The following is a 15,932-nucleotide window of genomic DNA, read 5'->3' on the forward strand; positions in this document are numbered from 1 at the left end:
CACTAGGAAGAATGTATGCAATGTGTTAATTATTGAAACTGTCCTACCAATTTGGTTTGAAACTGTCTCATTGCTATTTGTTTCTCAATAAAATTATGGGGAAAAAAAGTATTTACAGGTCTGGTCACAGATCCAAGCATCCTCTTGGGACCACTATATCAAGGGAAGAATCCTCAGTAACTTACATTTTGTTTAAATTTAGATTTTAACATGTCCAACTTCCTGACGACATTTCTGGAAGAGGGATGGTCATATGAGGGAAGACCAGGTGCTGGGGGTGGGAGGGGAGCATTTTCCCATCATGTTCTACCCAGTGAGAGCAGGCACAACTGGAGGCAAGCAGATGCCCCATGCAGAGCTGTGCACCAGCCCCACAATGGCAGCCAAGAGCCTCTTCCAGGTAGAGGTGGTCGCTTCCTTACCAGTCTGGTTCTGGGCTGATGCTATTTCCAACCTAATCTAAGTGAGTGACAGAGAGTATATGTCACTTAGAAAGAGGAACGGCTCAAACACAAGAGCAAAAAAAAATTTTTTTGAGACAGGTTCTCCCCATGTAAGTCAGGCTGGCCAAAACTTGCCATTACTCTACTGCCTCAGCTTCCCAAGTGCTGGGATTATAGATGTGTGCAACCTCACTGGGCTACAGGAGAGTTTTGACTTTGCTGCCATATCTGGTGACAAGGATTCAGTAGACAGAGGGATGGCTGTCCTTTGGTTCTGCCTTCCTGGCCAGCACTATCTGTCTGGGTCCTCCCTGCTTATTTCTGCTGTGGCAGAATAAGTCCTCACCTGTCCCCAGACTCCTTGCTCTGCCCTCCTTGAAGGACTGCAATAGCCTGAGGATTGGACCTGCCTCCCACATTGGTCCAGTTTGGCCCGTCAGAGCATGGGCTCCCGGGAGGCAGTCTCTGAGGCTGGAAGTGGGCAAAGGGACCCCATGAAACCCCTGAAAAAGTGGGAGCCAGCAGAGGGAGGCAGGAAGCTGCATGATGGGGTGACAACTATGCAAAGCAGGGGACTGCCCCTGGCTTCATCCGATGCCCTTTGCTCCTGACCTGCCCTAGATGGCCCCAGGCCAGCCTTCATTCCTGGCACCCAGAGTGCCCACACTGATTCTCACTGGCTCTGGGGTTGGGTGGTGACCGAGGGAGCAATCTGGGCCCGAGTGCCTGGCACGATCACCCTGCGAGCACCCAGGGGCAGAAGTCTCTGTCTCGCTTGCTTTCCTGAATCCCACTTCACAAGTTCAGGACCAAACATGTGCACATGCCCCTGTGAGCACACAGGCACATACCTGTGCAAGTACCAGGTACCAGTACTTATTTCTTAGGGTGCAGCTGCCTCGGGGTGCAGGAGGGAAACAGGAGGGGGCCGGGGTCAGGACTAGAGCCCAAGCAGGATTCCCGGGTCACCTGCAGGCCACGGCCCTGGTGAAGGACATGCTATAGCCCCATCCCTCCACGTATGTGTGGCTGCGCTGAGCTCATAGGCACACTCAGGAGTGCAGGGGCACCGTGTCCTTCCAAGCAGCAGGGAGCACTTAAGCAGGGTGCCCAGCCAGTCTGGGGCTCCTTTCTTTTCCTTTGCCTTTATTTTTGCTCTGGGCTTTGCAGGCCATCTGGCTGTCATTCTCTGTCCCTCCAAGCCCCCTCCAGGTGCTGCTGTTGCGCTGGTTCCTCTTTCCTGGGAGGCATGAGGTCAGCACCTGCGCCCTGAAGCGGCTGCACCCCAAGGAACACATCCTCCTGGGACCAGGCAGGTCTGGACAGATCTCACCACACCAGCCCCAGGTCCCTTCCGCTGACTCTGTGGCCAGCAGGCTGCTGGGCAGAAAGGAAATGGTCCTTCTAGAGCCTCATCCAGAGCCTTCCTGCCTCTCTTACTTTTTTCCCCTTGAATTTAAATATAGCATTGCGACTGAGGTTCCTAACCTTGAAAAGAGAAAAGCAAAGGGTGACTTGACAAACACCTGTAATCGCAATATTCAGGAAGCTGAGGCAAGAGGATCACAAGTTCAAGGCCAGCCTGGGCTATATAGTTAGCTCAAGGCCACCATAGACCATATAGCAAGATTCTGTCTCAAAAAATAAAACTACTACAATAACAAAAAGGAAAACAGTGGCGTTTCTACAGAGATTTCCAGGGTGGTACAGTGGAAGTCCCAGAATCTAACCCTTGGAGGGACTGGGCTGGAGAGGGGCTAGGCCTGTGTATCTGGGTGTCACGGAGTCAGCCCAGCTGCCTCTGGCCCAGCTGATTCCTGCCTCCCTGGCCCCCCTGTCTCCTCCATCCACACCCACGCAGGTTGCCCAGCCTCCAGGAGGGGCTGGCCACGTCTGTTTGCCTTGAGTTCATAGCCCGATCACAAGGTGAAGGAGGCAGTCACACTCCTTATCACAGTTCTAAGAGCGAGGGAGGACTTAGAACTGCCCTGCACCAGGAGCCTGGGCGTCTTTCTTAACTGTACAAACACAATGGCTTTCATCAGCCGCTGTCTTTTATTAGGGGTGGCGGTGGCTTCTGTGCTTTCGTGTTCACCTGTGACGTGCGTGCGGGATGGTATGCGCCCCGTGCCTGCTCCCTTGCTTTTCCCCTGGATGGCATTGTTCCTGCCTGGGAATGTGGCTGATGAAACACTGGGATTGAGCAACCTTGCGCTGTAGCCTAGGGTACTACTTGCAGGACACGACTCCCAGGCAGCCCTCAGTCCCCAGAAAGAAATGGAAACAAAACTCAAGAAAGATGGGGCCCGATGGATGATAGCTTCATATATAAAAAGCCCTCAGAATAAATAAGAAAAAATATCTACCCAACCAGGGACCTCTTTGATTTTGCCTACCCAGAGGAGTCTGTGGCTCTGTTTTCAGTAACAGTCACTGGAACCTTTCTCTCCCTGACTGCAGTTCAGCAGGTTTGGGGGCTGACCTCTGTGTCACCTCCAGAAAAGTCACCCTAGCCAACTGGCCACAGAGGGCTTCCTCAGGATGCTAGCTGAAAGGGTTCAGAAACAGGCAATAACAGGTGAGCCAGTGAGATAGGAACCACCCGTCTTGGTTCCCTGTGCTGCAGTGACCGATGGCACTGGCTCAGGAATTCATCTGTGGTGGGCAGGACTCAGTTCTGGAGGCTGGGAAGTCTGAGACTGAGGGCCAGCAAGTGGTCCTCCTGGTACCCCATCCTGTGGTGGAACCAGAATGGGGAAAGTGACTAGGGGGACAGAGAGAGCCCTTACAAAGCTGCCCTCGGCACAGGAGGTCCTGTGACAGCCGTATGATCCCACAGAGCACAGAGCCTATTACAATACTCTGCTCACGAGGGCCTGCACCCCAGCTCCTCGGCTCTGGGGTCAGGTCCAACACACCGACTTTGGAGGGACATGTTTAAACCACAGCCCATCTTTGCTGTGAAATAGGAGTGTGTGAGGACAGTGCCCCATGGAGGGGGGAAGTGCACAGAGCAGGGAGGGGGGCAGGGACAGAGAGGCGCGGAGCCAAAGCCCAGACGCCTGAACGCATCTCCTTTGTCCATCAGCTTGTGCCTCCTGGCTCGTTCAAAGTTGCACTTCTGCACTGGCAACCAAAGGAGTCTCAACCAAAACAGGGCCGCAAACAAGAAGCGACACTCAGCAGAGACACAACAGACAACGAACAGGGAGCCCAGATCCATCTGAGGAAGGAGACACAAAACTTGCACATTAAAGTGAATGCATAGTGCTCTGGGCTGAGATCAGGGGAGGTGGAAAAGCACAGTGGATGCTTAAATTAAAATGTATTGCACTAAGACTCATGGCCACGAATCCCCTTGAAATCCTGCCCCTCACTTCACACACACTCTTCCCACCATCCTTGCTGTTCTGGAGACCTCTTTGCTGAGAGTCTTAATTGAGCTGTCCTGGCTGTCTTGATGTCCTGAACAGATTCAAAACTTTTCCCTTTCATAGTCAGTTTGACTTGGGAGAAGAACTGAAGTCACACAGGGCCAGATCCAGTGACTAAGGTGGACAAGGACACAGCGTCATGTTTTTATGAGATGCTTTTTTGGTGGATGGCACTGGCACAGCGTTCACTGTATTTTTCATCACACCTCCCAAAGCCACTCAGGAAAGAGGACTCCAGAGCTGCTGCAGAAAGTGATCAGAATGACGGGAGGCAAACCTGCCATCAAAGTGAAAGGGTGAAACTTTGAGGGGAACTCATGACCATGTGTCGTTTACTGTAATAATTTTTAATATAATTATTTGCCATATATTTTGACCACACACATGGCATGAAGCCCTAGCTGTATGCCCTATGCCGAAGAACGTGACCTTATATGGAAGCAGGGCTGTTACCTGGGTTAATAATCAGGATGAGTTCACCCTGGAGCTGGGTGGGCCCTAAATCCAAAAGGACTGGCATTTTATGGAGGAGAAAAGGGACTCTCAGGGCAAAATGACCCACGAGAATGGAGGCAGAGACGGAGTGAGGGGTAAGGAGATGGAGAGGGGACAGGTACCGTGAGGTCTCTGGATGGCGGAAGAGGAAGAAAGACACTCTCTGGCTCTTCTGGAGGGGTGCCACCCTGAGGACATCAGAGGCTGGCACACTACTTCTTCAAGGCCATGCTTGATACTTTGGAAACCAATACGGGTACTGTTTTTCTGCTTTTGAACACAGAAAAGATATTTTAAATTGTTTGTTTGTAACAGAATACCACACCAGGCTAATCAAGTTTATTACATGTTGGCATGGTTTGGTCACACTCACGAGAGGCTTCCGGAGAAAGAAGCTCCTCCTCCTCCTCCTCCTCCTCCTCCTCCTTCCTCCTGCAGAACCTGGGATTGAACTCAGACCCTTGCACTTGCCAGGGAAGCCCTTATTCCACTGAGCCATCTACCCGACCCCCAGCAGTTCTCTTCCAAGAAATAGAAAAACAGAACAAAAGCAGTTCATTGAGGTACAATCCAAACTAATTTTTAAAAGATCTACTGTATATACTTATATAACTAAAAATGTACTAAACTTCTAATATCCATGATTGTCTTTATTATTATTATTTTTATTGTTTGTTTGTTTTTGTTTTTGCAGTATCAGGGATTAAACTCAGGACCCTGTGCTTGCCCTGAGCTACCTTCCCAGCCCCTTTTTTATTATTGTTATATGTATTTATTTTAATAATCGTCATATTTTCAGTTTGTGTATTTTTTATCTTAGATAAGGTCTCTCTATGTTGTCCAGGCTGACCTCAAATGCCTGAATTTTAGCAATCCTCATGCCTCATCCTCCTCAGCATGGACACAAGCCACTACACATGATTAAATATATTCAGGTTTTTTTGTTTTTCTTTTTTGCAGTGCACTACTGAGGCTGGAACCCAGGTCCTTCAACACTCAGCTACATTCTCAGTTCTTTATTTATTTTTCAAGCTATCTTGCCCAGTTGTTAAGTCACCAGGCTGGACTTGAACTTGTAACCCTCCTGCCCCAGCCTCTCAGCGTGCTAGGATTACAGAAGTGTCCCACTGTGCCCAGTTCACATATTCCATTTTATCACCAGGGAAAATGGTTTAAAATTCTGAATCATTTCACATGCACTAACCTTTGTTGGAAATCGACATAAAAGAAGTAGTCTTTGAGAAACTAAGAGGTAGTAATAATGCCGGACAGAGACCAATGAATGTCTAAAGTCATAAAGTAATTTAAATTTGGTAGCAAAGTCTAAATATGGGGCACAATGTTTGTAAGTGATGTCTGGGAAAACAAACAAATATTGTGGCCTTTCTAAAGCCCTTGGGGAGCAGCCAAGTGCAGAAGCCTGCTGTAGCCCAGGCTCTGGTCCTTGTGACATTGTGGGCCTGTGGTTCCCCCTCCTCCCTCTTTCCTGTTGCTTTTCCTCTTCTTCCCAGATCCCTCAGGCCTCTCCCCAGCCCCTCCCAGGCAAAACACCTGGACTAAGGCACCCACCCGCTGTTCAGGGACAAAGGTGTCACCCAGCTGGCTGGGGCTCTCGCTGGAGTTGTGCGGCCAGGCTGCGAGGTGTGGTGCCTGTTTGGATCAGGCCTGGCTGCCAGGGCAGGGCTGGCTTCCTGAGTCACTCTCCCCACCCTCTCCCCACAGTGGCTTGGCCAGGCTTCCTGAGGCCCATCTGGAAGGAAGGGGACAAGCAGGCTGGCCCATGACTGTGACCCCTCCAGCCCGAGGGCAGCTGGCCCAGGCACCAACCATCGTCCTTGTGGCAATGGGCCCATCTCCAGGATGCAGCATTGGCCAGAGGAGTTCTGGTTCTTTTATTTTTATTTTTATTTGCCCGTGTTTGCAGTAGGTACTGTCATGATTACATTCTTTGTGGGGACTTGGTGCATGTACCTTACACGTCCTCATTCTTTTAGTGTGTGTGTGCCCCCTTCCTTTACCTCCCTCTCATCTCTTTGTCCCATTGCATTTGCAAAAGATCTCTCTTCCCTGCCTCCTATTCTCTGTCTTTTAATTTGCTCTTCATTTATGCTTTGGGTTTCTCTTGTAAGAGAAGCCACGCGATATCAAAGCTTGTGTGTCTTTGATTCACTCAACACAGTTTCAAGGCGTGGCCTGTTCTCCATCAACAGCTGATCGGGTAAAGGAAATGTAGTGTATACGCACCACACACCATGGAGTACTACTCTGCCATTAAGAAAGATCAATCTGAGTCATTGTAGGAAAATGGATGCGCCTAAAAGTTCTGATTCTTGCTCAGGTCTCCAGCCACACAGTGCCCCCTTTCCCTACCCCCAACTATCTGGTCTGCCCTGCTGCAGAGACCAGAGAGGTCCAGTATCCCACCAAGGGAATCCTGAGACAAGCCACCACATTTCTGACCCCAGCCCGGCAGGGCTCTTGATAGCTGCCTTCAAGCAAGGCACGATCACGTGATCCAGTGGCGGCCAATCAGGGTCTTGCCCCCTCGAGAACTAGATGAAGATTTGCCAAGGGCATGGAAGATCAGACACTGACCACACAGGCTTGGCACTGGACCACCTGCTTTTCCCAGGGTGACCCTCACTATCCACTAACCTCACACTTCCAGGGAGGGGCCATGACCCTTAAGACTGCCTGCCCCCTCAAGTCTGAACCCCAATAAGAATCTTCATTCATCAATTGGTGCCGGTCAGCGCTGGGGGGAAGGAAGACATGGGCCCTGACATAGCCAAAGCCACCTCCGTGTCTGCATCCACACACGCGCGTGCACGCTGCACAGGTTTGCACAAGAAGGAGCCCGAGGTGTGACTGGAGTAGGGTGGGTGGGAGGCTCCAGGGAAGGCAGGGCTCTGCCCAGCCCGGCTTCCCATATTCGCCTCTCCTGCTGCTGCCTGTGACGTTTGGGCCTCGGCTCAGGGTCAGTAGAGGACAGCAGCCCGCTCCTCAGGGCTGATGGAGGAGGCGTGCTGCAGAGTGAGACAGGGCCTCCCGCAGGCTTGGGTTGCCGACTCTGCCGGGCCAGCTCTGGTTTCTAAGCACATTGCTACCAGGAGGTCCTTTACCGCTTTGGTTATTGCTAAACTCTTGAACCTGGACTAATTTGCTATTGTTGTTGCGGTAAAGCACACATAATATAAATCCTACCACTTTCACCATTTTTTTCCCTTTTTTTTTTTTTTTTTTTTTTTTTTTTTGAGATGGGCAGTCTCACTAAGTGGCTTAGACTGGCTTTGAATCTGAAATCTTTCTGCCTCAGCCTCCTGAGAAACAGAATTACAGGGGTGTGCTGTCACTTTAACCATTTTTAAGTGAACAGTTCAGTGGCACTAAGTAGATTCACCACAATCCATCTCTAAAACTGTTTCATTTTCCCAAATGGAGTCTGCTTCCATTCAACAGACTTCCAATTCCCTCCCCAGGCTCTGTGAATCAGAGGACTCCAGGGTGTTCCTGTGGGCAGCCTCCTGCAGTGTGTGTCCTCTTGCAGCCACCTTGCTTCACGAATGTCCTCAAGGTCCGTCCATGTGGCAGCCAGTTTTACAACGGCCTTCCTTTTGAAGGCTGGGCCCTGTCCTGCCATCTGGGATATTTTGTTTTTCCATTCATCTGTGAGTGGACACTCGGGCCACTTGCACTTCTGGTTAGGGGGAGGCCACCGGGCCACTGTCCGTGGGGCTGCGCTGCAACTTTACAGACTGTTTTCTAAGGGAGGTGAGCAGCTAGTGGCCCCCTCGCTCCTTAGGACGAGGTCTGCCTTTGCTTCTCAGTCTGTTCAAAGGGGATCTGAGCCTGCACAGTCCTCCTCAGCTGCCCTCCCAAGGAGAAATCAAGGGCCCAGGACACTGGCCACTGTCCTATCCTGTCCCAGGCTCTGCCCAAATGCAGATATTCTTTCTCTCCACGCTGGTCCACAGGTTGGGTGTGGTGATGTGAATGAGGGAGAAAAGGTTGGGGAGGGGTCAACTTGTCACCACCAGGATGGTGCCCAGCCTCCTGAGTGCAAGCTGTCACCCCTACCCCATACCCCATTGGACCCACACACAGAGGAAGTCTCTGTGAGAACTTTTCCCTCCTGGGACCCCAGAGTCTCTGTGTTCTTTGTTCTCCCCTTTCTTGGTTAGCTTTGGGGGCACTGATGGGAAAACAACTGGCCCAAAAATGCTCAATGACCACAAGGCCTGAGTGTATGGAGAGTCCTGGGGATGGCTCGGAGGGGTGGAGAGGTGCACTGGGGAGGGAGGGTGGTAACTTGGTAGGACAGTCTTAACTGCTGGTTGTCTCTAGAAGCCCCTGAGCTGGGTGGAGGGACATAGTTCATTGGAGTGAGCCTGCCGCCCTCTGGGCTCTCAGAATGTGACCTTATTTGGATCTAGGGGCTTTAGAGATGTAATCTATTGGATTATTATGCATTTAGAAGACCAAAATGACAGGCATCCCAAGCATGGCCCTAGTATTACACATTGCTATCCTTGGTGCAATTGCTCAGTTCACAGGTATCAGCATATATAGTTAGTCAGGGTGAAAATCCTACCAATTAACTGCTAGATTAAATTGAGTCAGGCTGGGTGAGGCAGCATCCTCCCTCCACAACTGTCCCCATAGAAAGGCCATATGAAGGGAGACACAGAAAAACAGCGTCCTGTTAGGACAGGAGACTGGGGAGTAGGGTCACACAGCAGGGACTGCAGAAGAAAGTCAGATTTGCCAGGGAGCTATTTCCAGAGACTATGAGGGGCTTGGTCCCACCAGGTCTTGAGTTTAACTCACAGCTCTAAGAACCAGGAGGAACCCAAAGCTGTAGTTGTGAGCCTGCCTGTCTGGGGTAGTCCTCAGACACCAGCACTGCCAGGCAGGGTTGGTGGGGGATTCACAGACTGAGGAGGATCCAGGGATGCTTCCTCATTTTTAAGGGCTGGAAGATCCTTCAGATTCCCTGTGACAGGCCATCTCACATCCTTCCATTCTCTACCATATGTGACACCTCATCCCTGCTGGGGGTGGGAGGGACACATAGGTGCCCATCCCTCTAGCCACACACCTGCACATGGTTCTGAGACAGCAGAGGCACACCCAGTTATGTGGGAGCTTAGATTCTGGGCCCCAATCCTGCCTCACCAGGCTTGGATCTTGCTTGCTGATTTCAAGTCTATGGTTTATTGGTGATAAGGTGGTTCTGGAAACTTGCTTTCAGGCCTCAAGGGGACCTGGAAGCTTCTGGCCCTGGAGAAAGGCTGACTGGGCCATGGTCCTGGTCCACCAGGTCTGAGAGTTTGGCCGAAGTTTAGACTTACCTTGATCTAAGCAGTGTTAGATGAAGGGTACTTGACAAGAAAAGCATATTTCCCACTGGTTTAATAGGGACTACAGGGGCAATGCCAGCCTGACGTCATGTCCTGACGCCTCCTGTCCCCATCTTTGCATGGCTCACTGGTTACCACAGCATGCCCATGAAGTTTCCTGGGGAAAGCGTGGCGTGGGGCATTTGCCAGCTGATGCCAATGACGTCCTCACCTCCAGGTGACATAAATTGATGTGTTTTCTTTTTAAACAAACACCAGCAGCAGTCCCCAGTACCATGGAAACAGTGGCAGGAGAATGAAAGCGCTGTGCACACTGTGAAGAGACAGGCCACACGCTGACCCCCCAAGGGGGGCTCGTGTTGCCTTGGCAACCTGGGAATAGGCCTCCCTGTTCTCATGCTCCAAGGCTGAGGCCGAGCCCCACCATGCAGTCCCAAGAGCTACGTGTGGGTCTCAGGCTCGAGGTTCTCATCTGTGGCCAGTGGCTCTGCCCCTCCCCCGCAGGACCAGCTCTCCTTCCTGGGCTGGGCACCCTGCCATGCTGTCTCATCTCCACCCTAGGTGTCTCTCAGGTAGTGCATAAACAAGGTGTCAGCATGGGAGTGGGGGCAGGGAACAGAAGGGCAGTGCAGCCCAGGCCACAGCCTATGCTATGATGTTCCCTGCCAAAGAGACACCCAGCTCCTAGGAGAGAAAGACAAAGGGACCGCCCAAGGCTGCCATGGGAGCTGTTCAATCATTTCCACAACTAGAGATCTTGATTCTCACATCCTTGATGACCTCTGGTGACATGAGAGTTGCCTCCTGCAAAAAACTGGATGGAGACCTCTGAGCTGTCAGTAAGGTTACTGGTGATTTTGGCTTTTACCTTTATGTATTTCTTTCTTTCCTGTGTTTTCTGTTGAAAAGCCTCCATTACAGCCGTCACCTTGCCCCCAGTTTTATTTTCCATGATCTGTTACCTGCATTCTACCTTGATCTGAAATTTTACAGCAAAAACTTGAAGATGAACAGCATGAAGGTGAGACCTCAAGCCATCCTGCCCACCCAGACACGGACTGTCCCTGTGACTTCTGTAGCCACACTGCCTTTGGTGCCCACCTATTAGTCACTTAGCAGCTGTCACAGCTATCAGAGTGACTGTCACAGTCTTGGTGCTTGTATTCCAATGGTCCTCATACAGTACCCTAATGTAATGTCTTCAGGCCTGTGTCACTCACAGTGACAGTTGTCCATATGATTGCCTTGAGAACACCCAAGAAATTAGAAAAACACATGTTTGGGTGTATCTGGATGGGTTGTGAATGCATACCGTGGAATCCTATCTGGTTCCTGGCCCCTTCCTTCTTACACGCTTGCTCTTCCTGCCTCCATGAGGTGAGCAGCTTTGTCCCACCGGGCCCTTCTGCTATGATGTCCCTGCCTTGGAGCTGCTGACTGTGGACTGAATCCCCTGAGCCAGTGTGCCAAATTAAATCTCTAAGCTGTTAATGTCAGGCATTTTGTTCCAGCAATGGAAAAGAGAAAAATACATTCCTCTTGTTTTGTCTCATCCCACCCACATCGTATCATCTCATACTATCATTATGTGAAAGATTGGCTCAACATAATCAAGAGAGAGGCCACATTCCTATGACTTACTAAAGTGCACTGTCATAATTATTCCATTTCAGTGTAAGTTATTGATTTTAATCACTTATCGTGCCTATTGTATGAAGTAAACTTCATCGTAGGGATGCATATATGGAGAGAAACACAGTGTCCAGGGAGTTTGACAGTATTCTTGGTTTCAGGCTACAAAGGGGTCTGAGAATATATTCTGCCGAGAAGTGGGGCTGTGTGATGTTAATAGTTAGGAGAAAACAGTGCTGTAGAAGAAAAGACCATCAGTGCGGAGGGGCAGTTCATCCTACTAGAGGTGGCTGAAATCACCTGGGACCCATCTGGAACCTGCTCCCAGAGTAGAAGGTGGGGTCCTTCCCATGTCCCTGTGGTCCTGACTTGGTCACTCTGGGCTATGAGATTTCACAGGTGAAAAGTTCCCACCTCCTGCTCCTTGAGGATCTGCTCCCCATAGCCCCCATTTCCTGGTTCTATCCCTCACTTGCTCACAGGGACTGTCCAGGGCTTGGCTGATACAGGGCAAATCCCCCAGCTGTATTGCTTTTCTGTCCACATTGTCCTCAACAGCAGTGTCCCAACCCTGGATGAGCCACACTTGTCCTGCAAGCCCTGCTGGAGAAAAGTCACACCAACATCAGGCAACGAATTGTCAATGGACATTTGAGGATGCTGAGCACAGAATTTCCACCGAGTTGGCCTTTCCAGTCTGGGAGCTTGTCCCAAGCTCCTCCCTCCAGTCCTTCCCCCTGGCTGACAATCCCTGCTGAGGCCCAATGAAGGAAAAGGTTGCCAGTGCCGCGCCCTCACCCTGTCCCTGTACCCACACCTCCACCTCAGAGGCAGTACCCATCCAAGGCCACTTTCCCTGCCAAGCCTTCCATTCCAGCACCCTGATTTATTTCCTCCATATGTCACTCCTAGGAAGCAGCTTACTCATCATCTTCTGTCTCTATTGTCCGTCTGCTGAACAGTCACCAGTGTCCTCCATGTCCACCTCTGGGCGCTCAGGTGCCACAGCAGGAACCTTTGGGGACTATGTAGGGCCAGACTTCTCAGGTGCCCACTGCTGGGCCACCCCATTGCTCTTGGGACCTGTCCCTTCTCATCTGGACCCCAGCAGTGTGTCTGTCAGTCCCCAGGCACTGCACATGCTCACCTACATTCATGCTGCTGCGCCTCGAAGGGTAGAAGCTCACAGAGTTTTGAATGAGTGATTAGTAAGTAACCGGAAAAAAATAAAGGCAAGAGGAAAGGAAAGAAAAGAAGGGAGGAAAGAAGGAAGGAAAAAGGTAGGAAGGAAGGAAGGAAGGAAGGAAGGAAGGAAGGAAGGAAGGAAGGAAGGAAAAGTCCACCATGCCCAATGCTGGCAGATCATATGACAATGCTGACAGTAAGATGACAGTCATCACCGGAACCCACACTGCAGCCAGCATGTCACATTAGCCCTGGGCTGCAGGACCATCTCCCTGCATCTATGCGAGGCCAGTGCACCCAGGCTGAAACTCCGGAGGCAGAGCTGTGCTCAGCTTGAGTGCCTCACCCTCTAAAGCCCCTGCATGGACAGCCAAGTGCCCAAATCTGTATGCTATGGTGCTTGGAGGAAGACCTTTTGCAAAGCAACTGGGGAAGATGAAGGTAGGGTCTCTGTGGTGACCCTGCTGGCTTTATAAGAGGACCCCAGCCTGCACAATTAATGCCCTTGGCTATGGTCATGACATAGCCAGAAGGTTCTCCAGAGAGTTCCAGCCTCCAAAACAAAGTAATGGAATCTTCTACCTTCATAAATTATCTGGTCTCAGGTATTTGTTATGGCACCAGGAAACAGAGTGAGGCACTCCCAGTTATCCAGTACTCTAATAAAACAGCAGAAATCTGGTATTTACAGACTCCTCACTAATGCTGTAAGTGGGAGGGCAGCAGGTCCATGAATAGGCAAGTTCCCCTGGGGTGCCCACAGCCCTGTCATCGTGGGTTGGCTCTGCTCACTGAGGTGCCCACTAGACCCCCAAGTCCCTCTCAACATCTCCAGGAGTCCTCCTGACCCCAGCTCCCTGTTGCGATTTGAGGGGCTTGGATTGCTGGGTTAGCCACTGTGGTCAGCTAAGTGGCCACTGGTCTGAGGCCTTGGGTACTGCCTGAGACAGGTCTTGACCCATCAGCTCCAGACAGGGGCAGCAGTCACAGGGCAAATGCTTCCCAGAGTTGTGGGAAGGATGCTATCAAGGTCAAAGACTCACTCTGAGCTCCTGACTGAACCAGGAACAATAGGGCATAAGGACCTGCACCCCAGGACCTGCTACTCGAGGTCCATCCCTGGCCCATCCCCCGCCTGCACACCCCATGCAGCCCTGGACACACAGGGCAAATCAGGGCTGAGTTTCTTCCTGTGCTAAGTGAAGAATCCTCATTCAGCTGCTTCGATCTGCAGTACACAATGAAGCAATGGTGAGCCTTTAGAGCCTGTGTGCCCCAACTGCAGCCCTGAACCCACTTACCTATCACAAAGTGCCGCCTCTGCAAGGAAATCTGAATGCTGAGGTTTGAGTTTAGAAAAAACAACTCAGATGTTAGCATCATTTGTCTAAAAAGTAAAACAAATAACTCATGTACCATGGGTTTGCCACTACTGTGCGAGATGGATTTTTGTGGGGGAGGGTCTTTTATACCTTGTACAGGGCCTCAGAGGCGGGAAAACTGCCAGCAAAGCAAGGATTTTGCAAGAAGATGCCGTCTTGGAGGAATGACAGGCACTGAAAACAACAAAGCCCCAGAGCACAGCCCATCAGAAATAGTGTAAAGGCAAAGATGAACACACAGGGTGTCTGGAGGGACTGCACCGAGGACAGGTGACAGCACCCCCTGTACACCTGCTCCTCCCCTCTTCCTGCCTTTTGGCCTGAGCTAGCTCCTCACCCAGACCTGGGAGGGAAAGCCAGCTACCTTCCTTCTGGGCTGGCCCCCACCACTCGGAGGCCTGGGGATCAAGTGCACCTGGAACCCCATTTATCCCTGCCCCAGGAGTTGCCCCCTCCTCAGACTGCAGTGTTACTTAAAGGGCTCCCCAGGGGTCTGCAAACAGCTCAGCTCCTCTAAGAGCTCTGGCTGGACGCAGGGTGGTGGTCATGGGAGACCCCTGAAGGCCAGCTTCCTGGAAGTCTTCATTGATTCTCAGCCAAAGAGTGGAAATCACAGGATGCGTTTGTTCTCCTAGAACAGATGAGGGTATCAGGACTCCCAGAAGTGGGGAAAGGCAATTGTAAACTACTCAGCGGGAAGGAACTAAAAATACTACTCCAAATTCTTGGTGTACAAACCTGAGACAAATAACGGTTTAAGAGACTAAAGCTGCCTTGTGACTCTTAACGTCCTTGAATGCCTTTCAGAATCGACTGACCCCAGAAAGCCTCCCGGCGGGAGGCTGGGCAGGGACTTTCTGGAGGGCTGGGCTCCCTAGCAGCCTGTCCCGGGTGCCCTGCCCAGGCCAGCTCCCGGGCTCGCCCACCCACACCGAGGCGGGCAGAGGCAGTGGGGCTGGGCTGAGTCAGTTTTGCTTACTTTTTGCTCCCACCTCCTTCTCTGAAGTGCTGTTTTTATCTGACACAAGGAGACGCAATTCTAAGCTAGATGCGCAAGTTTCTTCACAAACTGCTGCCTTCTAAATACTTGAAACACCCCACTCGCCTTTGTTCTGCCTTCCTTTTAGAGTTTCAAACTCGGAGGAGCCAGAAAGAAAGGCGAGCTGGGACGGGAAGAGCAGAGACCAGGCCACGCGGCCACCCGTCCGCCACCTTCGGGGCAGCCCCGGGTCTCAGGTCCGCTGTGGTGGCCGGGGGTCGGCTCGGGGGTAGGGCAGGTGGGCAGCCGCGACAGCCGGCGGCAGAGCACCCCTCTTCCGGGGCCGCATCCGAGCCCCTGCTCTGACCAGGTCCCCTGGGGCCCTCAAGATCCCGCCAGGGGCTTCGCAGGGATGTGGACCCCGTTTTCTCAGGTTCTGCGTTTCCACCTTGCTGCCCACTGTGAGAGAGTTTTTTCCAGAACAGAAGTAGCTGTTGATCCTTAGCGCACGCAGGGGGTTCGAGGACGCAGCGAAGTGCTGGCCCCGGGGACGCCGGAGGAGGGGCAGGCGGGGCGCAGTGGTGGGCTCCCTCATTCACCACTGACTGCGAGGGTGAGGACAGCGGGCGGGGTGGAGGTTCCCTGCAGAAGGCACAGTGACGAGGAGTTGGGGATAGAGGTCAAGGGCGTCCCCTCAGCGGGCAAAGTGAGGCGAGGCAAGGAGGGCGCCCGCAATGCCCCCCGTGCCCGGTAGAGGGCGCGCCAGTGGGTTGGGAGCGCCGACGGGCTCAAGCGGCCGGCGCCCCTGACGTCACCGCCATGCAGTCGCCATGGCGACGGCCTCTCCGGCGCGCGTCAGAGCCCCAGTCTCTTGGCAACCGCCCGATCTCCGCTCCCCCAGCCTGGCGCTCTGCCGCGCGTCGCTCTGGCGTCAAAACGACGTCAATGGGTCGTGTCGGGTGGGGCGGTGCTGGGCGGGGCCTCGGGCGGCTCGGGGCGGGGCCTCAGGCGGGGCGGGGCGC

Source organism: Octodon degus, unplaced genomic scaffold (assembly GCF_000260255.1).
Source record: "Octodon degus isolate 3935 unplaced genomic scaffold, OctDeg1.0 scaffold00045, whole genome shotgun sequence".
NCBI lineage: Eukaryota > Metazoa > Chordata > Mammalia > Rodentia > Octodontidae > Octodon > Octodon degus.